Here is an 11,007-nt window from a genome sequence, read left to right on the forward strand (position 1 = left end):
TACTAGCCAATGCTGGATGCGTGCCCACCTTCCGAGGCAGAGAGCTAGGCTTGATCGTCGATCTGACTTACCTCAGTGGCCCGTTGGCGAGAGGGATGGTCTGGCGGGTGGATGAACATTACACCCAGGGTGACTGCCAGGCCATCTTTCTCGGGCTCAGGGGTGGGGAGGCGACGGTCGAGTAAGCAACAGAAGCGCAAAAGCCAGGATAGCTACGTGGTCCGACGGAGCTTTCATGGAAGAAACTTTCCTGGTGACATCAGAAGGAGGCCCGAAGGGGACGGCGCTGAAACAAGTGAGCCAGCTATGTCAGTGGGAAACTGAGGCATGCGACTCTAAAATGTCGTAACGCAAGTTCCACCACAGTAGGAAACCAAACTACTGATGGAACCAAGAAATCGCGCTGTTGAGAGCATCCTGTCTGCGAACGGGGAGGCTTTGCCAAAGGACAAGAGGGAAGTCGAAGAAAGAATACTGCTATCTTCGAAGTAGGCTTAAGAGGGCTATACGAGATATAAGCAGAATTGCTGCAAGCAGTTGCGTCTTGAGGCAAATACAAGCACATGGGGTGTTGCGTACAAGGTTGTAATGAACAAGATTCGTGGACAAAAACCACCCCAGGTTACGTGTAATCGCAATCCTTTTCCCCCAAAAGGAAAAAATTTGGACCTCAACCAACGGTGCAGCAGGACGTCTTCACAATCCCTACAGTGACCAAGGAGGAACTGCGAAGGATTTGTGGATGGTCCCTAGTTACTTAGCTCGGATAATCGAGAGTTACCTTTCGGGGAGATTTCTTTGGTACGAGACGGACGACGGGCCGAAGAAATAGGTTGTGACAGTAGGTGTTTCCCAAGAGGAGTCCGTACTGGGGCCCCTGCTGTGGAACATAATGTATGACGGAGTGTCCGGTCTTCTTGTAGCGAAGGGTGGAGATGAGGGTCATCTCAATTATGAACATCAAGAAAATTTATAAATATCGCCTTTTGTACTGTGAAATCAAATAAATTATGCTTTAAAAAGGATAAAAAAATAATGAATTTATTAAACGAGCGATTTTAAATAAAATACTCTTATTTTTATCTAAAAGGCGTTGATATTTTGTCCATCCCCCTTTGTTTCAAATTATGCTTTCAATTCTACGCGACATATTCTGAACACAAGATTCAATGCATTACGCGATAAGTGGTTTGTCCAGCTATTCAAGTTAACACTTTCCTATCTCTGCCCCAATAAACACATTCCTCAACTCTGCACTCCCCAATTCCCAGAATTATATTATATTTCCTAAATTGGTGACCCCGATAGAAACTACAGAAGTGGTAAACGTATAAGTGAATTTCCGCGGCTGTGTTTCCCGAATATTTCGCACCTTTTCAAAGTTCGCCACGCAAATACCAGAAAAGGGTAAAAAAATCAATTTTCAGCGAGTTTAAACATGCTCATAAATTTCGCAAATTGAAATTGAAGTTTTGAAGAAAGGTTCTCACGCCTATATCCATGCAACAAATTGCACAAGTACATCACCATTACCATGAATAAAATCACAGTCTGCGCAAGAACAGACGCCGGTGCAGCAGCCGCTAATAACATTACCGTCTCCGCCGTAGAAGTCGCTGCCGCAGCTACAACCGCTGCCATCGTTGCCGCAGCTGCAGCCACCGTCGCTGCCGTGGTCGTCTCCATTATCGTCGCAAAGGTCGAAGCTGCCGCCGTGACTGCAGCCCCCAGTAGAGATCGAACTCCCAGCCAATTGCTGCGCGAAATAAAGCAATTGGGTGGGAGTAAGATCGACGACGAATTGATGAAGTTCCTTTGGCTGCCTCGGCTCCCGGAAGGCACCCAAACTGTCCTCGCGTGCGGCCGACAAAGTACACGAGGTGCACGTACGCTCGACCATAGCGGCCGTTCAACAGCCATCGGACGAGGTGGGCGACTTGAGACGCGAGATAGCTGCCTTAACAGCCAGTATGGCCGAGGTGTGGGCGACGTTGGACGCTCAGCGTTCGGGCACCAGATCACGACCTCATTCGCGGTCTGCCATTCGAAAAGGGCGATCGGGTAGCAGGTCGTCAGGACAGTCCACGAACAGAGGGATTTGTTGGTATCACCGTAGATTCGGCGATAAAGCCACTAAATTTACAATCCCTTGTAAATTCACGCCGGCCGCAAAAAACTAGATCCGCGGGGGGTCCTCGCGACGACCACCCAGAGCGCAGTGCCACGTCGCCTAACAATTTACGACCCTCTCAGCGGGCGCAACTACCTCGTGGATACTGGTGCGTAAGTTTCGGTTCTTCCCGTACCCCAACACCATAAACTATTTCCACAATCCCGGAAACTAGCAGCGGCAAATTCCTCCCGCATCAACACATACGTGTATAGGCAAGTGGACGTGAGTCTTGGCTTGCGTAGAACATTTCCGTGGCGTTTCATCCTGGCGGATGTGGGCTTCCCCATACTAGGCGCAGACTTCTTGTATCACTATGGATTGCTGGTGGACTTGTAAAACAAGTCTCTTATTGATTCCACAATCAACCTTAATTCGTCGGGACAAATGGTATCTCACCCAGGCAATAATCTTTCCGTTCTTTTAGAAGACATTACCGACTCTCGTGTTCGGACACTTCCCCAAAAGTTCAGCCAGATTAATATTAATTTAATTTCATATTGTATATAATTAAGTGCTAAATATAATTTAATATCATAAAAAGATAAAGTTGTGGCGCGGCAGGATCCGCGGCATTTGAAATTTATTTCGAATGTTGCGGGTGCGGACGGGTAGATGGCGCGGAACTCTCCACTCTCCACTCATTTTAGATCTCGCCACGGGAGTGGAGGATTAGCGGTGGGAAAGTGCCGTTGGTTGGGACAGAAAAGACCGCATGGAAATAAGCCGGTCTCTTCTATCTCCAACCGCGGCGGTGAACACAAGGGAATTAGAAAAATTTAAAGCGTTGCATTATTATAATAGTATATTTGTTATAACCAATAATTTGACTAGTCAACGGGATTAAAAGTTCTATTTGTGCAAAACATTAATAATAATTTATTATATGCCTTAATCGGTATTTTTGGTTTTACGGTTCCTTTGTAGAAAGAACTAAAGTGGTGACCCCGACGTGATTTGAACACGCAACCTTCTGATCTGGAGTCAGATATGCCTTAAAAAAAAAAAAATAATAAAAGTTATACCCGCTGCAGGAGACGGCGTTGAAGTGTTTCTCATCGCGGGTTCCCCATTTTCTTGGCGAGTTTCTGGGTAGTGATTTCGATCTGCGCTGGAAAGTGTCCACTTCGGTCGTCATTTCTGTGTTCGTGCGTGCATTTGTGGGTGCGGCCTGCCGTTTGGGAGCAAATTCACCGCGGTTTCATTACAAACTCACCGCGTTTTCATTGCAAACTCTTACTTTTTGGTTACTCAAGATGTCGTTCGACAGCAAAGACGCGGCAGGCCCATCGGACCCGCAAGTGACCGCCCTCGCCGTACGCGTTCCTCCGTTTTGGCGGCGGAACCCGGAGCTGTGGTTCGTGCATTTGGAAGCGCAGTTCCAAATGTCCGGCATCACATCGGACGCGACCCGCTTCAACTACGCGGTGGTCGGCCTGGACGAAGAGTCTATTCTTCTGGTGTCCGACGTAGTGAAGTCGGCATCGTACACGCAGCTCAAGAGTGAGTTGATCAGGCGCCTGTCGGCAAGCGAGTCGGCAAAATTAGACCACTTGCTGGCGGGTTTAACGTTGGGTGATCGAACTCCCAGCCAATTGGGTGGGAGCAAGATTGGCGATGATCTGATTAAGTCGCTCTGGCTGTGACGGCTCCCGGAGGGCACCCAGGCGATCCTAGCCTGCGTCTCAGGTTCCTTGGAGGAACTGGCAGCGCCGGCCGACCAGGTGCAGGAGGTGTATGTACGCCCAACCATAGCGGCCGTTCAACCACAGTCGGATGAGGTGAGCGACTTAAGGCGTGAGATAGCTGCTTTAACAGCCAGCGTGGCCGAGATGCGGGCGACGTTGGACGCTCAGCGAGCTCGCCCACGGTCTGCCACACGAAAAAGGCGTTCGGGTAGCAGGTCGTCAAGACAGCCTGCGGACAAAGGTATTTGCTGGTACCATCGTAATTTCGGAGATAAAGCGACAAGATGTACGCTACCTTGTAAATTCGCGCCTACCACAAAAAACTAAGTCCGCGGGGGGTCTTGGCGACGGCCACCCAGAGCGCAGTGCCACGTCGTCTATTTTCGACCCCCTCAGCAGACGCAACTACCTCGTCGACACGGGTGCGGAGGTTTCGGTTCTTCCCGTACCCCGGCATCATAAACTTTATCCACAGCCCCTCAAACTGGCGGCAGCAAATTCCTCCCGCATCAATACATACGGGTACAGGCAAGTGGACGTGAATCTTGGCTTGCGTAGGACATTTTCGTGGCGTTTCATCCTGGCGGATGTCAGCTTCCCCATATTAGGCGCAGACTTCTTGTGTCACTATTGGTTGCTGGTGGACTTGCAAAATAAGTCCCTTATAGACCCCACGACCAACCTTAATTCGTCGGGCCAAATGGTATCTCACGCTGACAATAACCTTTCCGTTCTTTTGGAAGACATCTCGGACTCTCGTGTTCGGACACTACTCCAAAAGTTCAGCCAGATTACTACCGAGTGTAGTCTCTCGAAACCAGTGAAGCACAATGTGCACCACCACATTAATACTACTGGTTCCCCGATTTTCTCGAAGGTGCGTCCTCTACCACCCCAGAAACTGGCTATCGCGCGGAAAGAATTTGAACAATTTGTTCAACAGGGTATCTGCAGGCCCTCAAACAGCTGTTGGTCTTCCCCATTGCATATGGTCCTAAGCCAAATAGCAAATGGCGCCCCTGTGGGGATTACAGAAGGCTAAATGCACAGACTGTTCCTGACCGATATCGGATTTCACTCATCCACGACTTTGCGCATCACCTCGCGAATTGCCGCATCTTTTCGACCTTGGACTTAGCCAAGGCATACCACCAAATCCCAGTAGCTCCTGAAGACATTCCAAAGACGGCAATATGCACACCCTTTGGACTCTTCGAGTTCACCCGAATGACTTTCGGATTGTGCAATGCGGCGCAAACCTTTCAAAGGTTCATTCACTCAGTCCTGCGAAACCTCGATTTCTGTCTATTTGGATGATGTTTTGGTCGCTTCTTCCACTGAGTCTGAGCACTTAGCCCATCTCGAGTGCATTTTTCAACGTCTCCTTGAGGCCGGTTTAGTCCTAAACGTTGAGAAATGCAAATTCCTTCAACAACAGGTGAGATTCCTTGGCCACTCCATTTCCTCTGAAGGAATACAGCCCGACCCAGACAAGGTGCAAGCAATTACAAGCTTCCCGCGTCCGAAAACAGTGAGGGAGTTGAGGAGGTTCTTGGGCATGCTAAACTTTTACCGTCGTTTCCTGCCCAAGGCCGCCCATCACCAGTCCGTTTTGAACGCGTACTTGTCTGGCCCCAAAACAAAAGACACACGAGAGATTGTGTGGTCTGAAGAGGCTGTCCGCGCGTTCAATAAATCCCGACAGCAACTGGCTGACGCTACACTCTTGGCATTTCCTCTGCAAGATGCACCTCTAGCCGTTTTTGTTGATGCCTCTGACATCGCTGCCCTTCACCAAAAGGTGGATCAAGTTTGGCAGCCGTTGAGCTTCTTCTCGAAACAGTTGAATCCCGCTTAACGGAACTACAGTACCTACGATCGCGAACTGCTCGCCGCGTACTTAAGCATCAAATACTTCCGTTTCTCTCTAGAAGGCAGGCCGTTCACAGTGTTCACGGACCATAAGCCTCTCACGTATGCTTTGAAACAGAAGCCCGACAAAGCGTCCCCTCGTCAGCTTCGACAGCTGAGCTTCATAAGCCAGTTTACGTCAGACATCCAGCACGTGTTGGGCAAGGACAACATAGTTGCTGACGCTTTGTCTCGTGTCTCCGAGGTTAACATCCCCGCCTCACTCGATTTCTCGGCTATTGCCAAGGCGCAGGAGGATGACGCAGCACTTCATAGCCTCAAATCCAACCCCAAATACAAATTTCGGGAGTTGCCCATCTTCGGCTCAAACCTCTCGCTCTGCTGCGAAGACTCGGAAAAGGGACCTCGGCCATACATTCCGGCCACATTTCGCAAGGAAGTGTTCCACGCAGTTCACGACTTGGCGCATCCCGGCATCAGGACAACAAATCAGTTAGTCACCGGAAAATACTTCTGGCCCTCCATGAACAAGGATATCAATTCCTGGGCCAGAGAGTGCATCGCATGCCAGAAGTGTAAAGTCTCCAGGCATGTAAGGAAAGAAGTGGGCTCATTCCCCCGCACTACCACCCGTTTCCACACGATACACCTCGACATAATAGGGCCTTTGCGAGACTCGCACGGTTACAAGTATTGCCTCACAATCATCGACAGGTTCACGCGGTGGCCTGAGGCAATACCTCTGAAAGACATTACGGCGCAATCTTGTGCCTAAGCCCTCTGTCGAGAGTGGACACCTCGCTTTGGCGTCCCTGCAGTGGTCATCACTGACCAGGGAATGCAATTTGAATCCACCCTTTTCTCGGTGTTAGGTAAACTCCTGGGTTTTAAACGCCAGCGGACTACTGCATACCACCCGCAATCCAATGGGATGCTAGAACGTTGGCACCGGACGCTGAAAGCCGCCATTATGGCACGCGACGACCCGTCCTGGACTCAAGTCTTGCCTCTCGTCCTACTCGGCCTACGTACAACCCGCCGAGAGGAATTTGCTGCCAGCCCCGCGGAGCTGGTATACGGGGAGAACCCAAGACTCCCAAGCGATCCGGTCTTCGACAAGAGATCGGGTCTCACGGAGTCGGAGTTGGTGCGTCTGCTGAGGGACAATCTCCGACGCATCAAAGCACCACCACCCACTCGACACGCGCCCACACCTGCCTGTTCGCCCAAGGAACTAGACACATGCACGCATGTTCTGGTCAGGACGGATGCCGTCCGGAAGCCGCTGCAGCCTCCATATGAGGGCCCGTACCGCGTTCTCGAGAGGAGAGAACATTTCCTCCAGCTCGAGATCGGTGGACACAAAAAGGCGGTCTCTTTGTCCAGACTGAAACCCGTGTGCGCACCGAAGCAGCGTCTTGTCCGTTTTGTGGATTAACGGGGAACGAAGTTCCGGGATCGGTCGCCGAAACACCCTAGGTTTCGTCTGGGGGCGGAGTGATGTGGCGCGGCAGGATCCGCGGCATTCGAAATTTATTTCGAATGTCGCGGATGCGGACGGGTAGATGGCGCGGAACTCCACTCGCTTTAGAACTCGTTTAGAACTCGCCACGGGAGTGGAGAATTAGCGGTGAGTAAGTGCCGTTGGTTGGGACAGAAAAGACCGCATGGAAATAAGCCGGTCTTCTGTCTCTAATCGCGGCGAGTAACAGTCATAAAACTCAGATGGAAAATTTTGCCAAAGAAATTAGTTAAAAATACAGTGTTTTAGAAAATTAGTGTTTTTTATCCATTGATAATTTCTACTATCGGCTTGCTGTGATATTCGTGTTTGCGCTGGATCCATTGAGGATTCAAAATATATAGTCATCCGGAATTAATTTCTGAAGTTGGTCTCTACTGCAAATTGTTACGTTCCGCATCATTGTAGATGCTCCTTGGACACCGTTGGTTGATAAGAAAGCTGGAATATTGTACGATAAAAGAGATTAAACATATATTAGAATAGATTCGAAAGGTATTCCTCTTAGATTTTTGATAGATACAGGTGCTGCAGTAAGCATTATCGACCCAAATATTTGTCACCCAAGTTTAAGAATATCATAAAATAATTCTGTCATCCATACATTAAATTCAAATATTTTTTACTCACATACCGTCCAAATTAAACCCTTCGAAGAAATTGGAGGAGTAGAGAAAATTAATTTTATTGAATTTAAATTTAATGATTTTTTCAATGGATTAATAGGGAATAACATTTTTCAAAATTATGAGGTAAAAATTGATTTATTTAACAGAATCATTAATTTCAATGAGAAACAATTACCAATATATTTTTTTAAGGAAGAAGAAGAACTAGATGGATACATTAATCATATTTATATGACTGATGTATATAGAAAAAATGATCCATTATCTTTATTAAGAATAGATCATTTAAACAATGAGGAAAATAAATCCTTAACAAACTTATTAGACTTATAGACATCTTTTCTTTCAAGAAGGTGATAATCTGACTTTTACTCATGAGATAAAACATGAGATAAAAACAACAAATAGTATGGCAGTCTATTCTAAATCATATAGATATCCTCAAATTCATCGAAAAGGGGTAGACAAACAAATAATGGAAATGCTTGAACAAGGGATTATACGACCAAGTAAATCTCCATATTCTTCACCAATTTGGGTAGTTCCAAAGAAAGCTGATGCTTCAGGGAAAATGAAATGGCGTATTGTAGTGGACTATAGGAAGTTAAATAGTATAACTATTGATGATAAGTTTCCAATGCCAAATATTGATGATATTTTGGATAAATTGGGAAGATCCATGTATTTCACTACTTTAGATTTGGCTAAAGGATTTCACCAAATTGAAATTGATGAAAGAGATATTCAGAAAATTGCATTTTCAACTGATAAAGGTCATTATGAGTTCAACAGAATACCTTTTGGTCTAAAGAATGCTCCCGCAACATTCCAAAGACTAATGAATGAGATAATTCTTGAAAAGGGAAACAGAATTCCTTGGTCACATTGTAACCACTGAAGGAATCAAACCTAACCCTAAGAAAGTAGAAGCAATTCGTAATTTTACAATTCCTGGAACAACTGAACAAATAAAATCGTTTTTAGGTATGTTTGGATATTGTAGGCAATTTATTAAGGATTTTTCCAAAGTAGCTAAACCCTCAACTCTTCGACTAAAGAAGAATTATAAAATAAACCCTCGAGATATTGATTATGTTGATGCTTTTGAAAAACTCAAGCAATTAATAACAACAGAGCCTATTTTGAAATATCCGGATTTCGATAAGAAATTTACACTTACTACGGATGCCTCAAATTATGCTGTAGGTGCTATACTTTCTCAGGATAGTCACCCGATTTGCTATGCTTCACGTACTCTTAATGAATATGAAGGTAGATATTCCACAATAGAGAAAAAACTTTTAGCTATTGTGTGGGCTACTAAATATTCCAGGCCATATTTATACGGAAGGAAATTCATCATTAAGACTGATCATAAACCGTTAACATGGTTAGCAAACTTAAAAGAACCAAATTTGAAATTGCAAAGATGGAAGCTTAAGTTAGAAGAATTGAATTATGACATAGAATATATTAAGGGTAAAGAAAATTATGTAGCAGATGCATTGTCTCGTCCTTTACAAGTTGTAAACTTAGTGAACGTAAATGAAGTGAACGAAGACAATAATATTGAAAAGTCATAGTGCAAATGAAGATAGTTTATAGTATATACCTATTTCAGAAGCACCTCTAAACTTGTATAAAACACAAATAATAATTAAAGAAGGGAAAGAAAACAGAATAAAAAAAGAAAGATTCTTTGGGAAACTCCGCATAACTTGCATATCTCGAGAAATAAATGAAAAATATTTCCAATATATTTTAAATAACCACACCCCTAGCAAAGGATTTGTTGCAGTCTGTATTCCAAATCTAACAATTTACAGTAGGTTTCAAGATGAGTATTTAAAATGGAAAAGCTCTCATACTAGAATTAAATTTATAAAATGTAGTTATTTACTTTTTGACTGTACCGACAAAGGACAAATTCAAGAAGAAATATTAAGGGAACATAAAAGAAATAATCATAGAGGTATTGAGGAAGTTTTTAAAGAGATAAAAACTAAGTATTATCACCCTAATTTGAAAACTGAAATTGCCAAAGTGATAAATAATTGCCAGACATGTCAAATTGGTAAATACGAAAGAAGACCAGTAAAAATTCCATTCAACAAACCTCCTATTCCAGAAAAGCCTCATGACATATGGTTTCTGGACAAAAATCATTTCTTTTTAACTTTAATAGAAAAATTTTCGAAATTTGCTCAAGCCATCGCTTTAAAGTCTAGAAATTGGATAGATATTAAGTCAGCACTCAATCAGTATTTCGCAACTTCTGGTAAACCTAAACTTATAATAACAGACAATGAGAGTAGTTTCAAAAGTAATTTAGAAAATTTTTTACGAAATGAGAATGTAGCCTTGCATTTTACTACACCTGGATTGAAAATTGGTAATTCAGATTTAGAAAGACTTCATAATACATTAAATGAACATGTGCGTATTAGAATAATTGAAACTAAACTCGCACCATCAGCTATCGATGTTCAAGAGATTATGAAATTTTACAATAGAACTATACATTCTTCAACTAATCATAGACCAATCGAGATACATAATGGAATTATACAAGCTTCCGAATACAACCAAATAAGAAGTAGGCTAGCAAAGAAACAGGATAAAAGTATTGGAAATAAAAACAGGAATGAGGAAATAAATTCAAAATACATAAAAACTAAATTCAAACGTAAAAAACGTCACGAAATACAATCATAACATAAAAAATAAGAGGCTCTTTATGAAATTAAAGAAATTTCAAAAATCTATCCCTCAGGTATCTTCATGGTAATATGCTTGCTCTATATCACATTAGGGCAACACATAGAAATTACCGAGATCCCGCAAGGTAATGGATTCACCTTGATACGAGGAGACCAAGTTCCTATTATTCACAATTTTTCCAAGGTGATACATGTAATATATCTACATCTACGGATTGATGAAAGTATCCAGAAATTAGCAAGCTATATAAATGAACAACAAGAAATAGTAATCTCCAAATTCAATATTTTAAGTAACAGTTTAAACAAACGTTTAGTGGAACTAGAAACTTTTCGAGTCATAAAGGAAAACTTGCAGTTGATTTCAGATTCAATAGAGGAAATTGGAAACATTGTTTTATTATCT

This window comes from Hermetia illucens, chromosome 2 (assembly GCF_905115235.1).
Source record: "Hermetia illucens chromosome 2, iHerIll2.2.curated.20191125, whole genome shotgun sequence".
Taxonomy (NCBI): domain Eukaryota; kingdom Metazoa; phylum Arthropoda; class Insecta; order Diptera; family Stratiomyidae; genus Hermetia; species Hermetia illucens.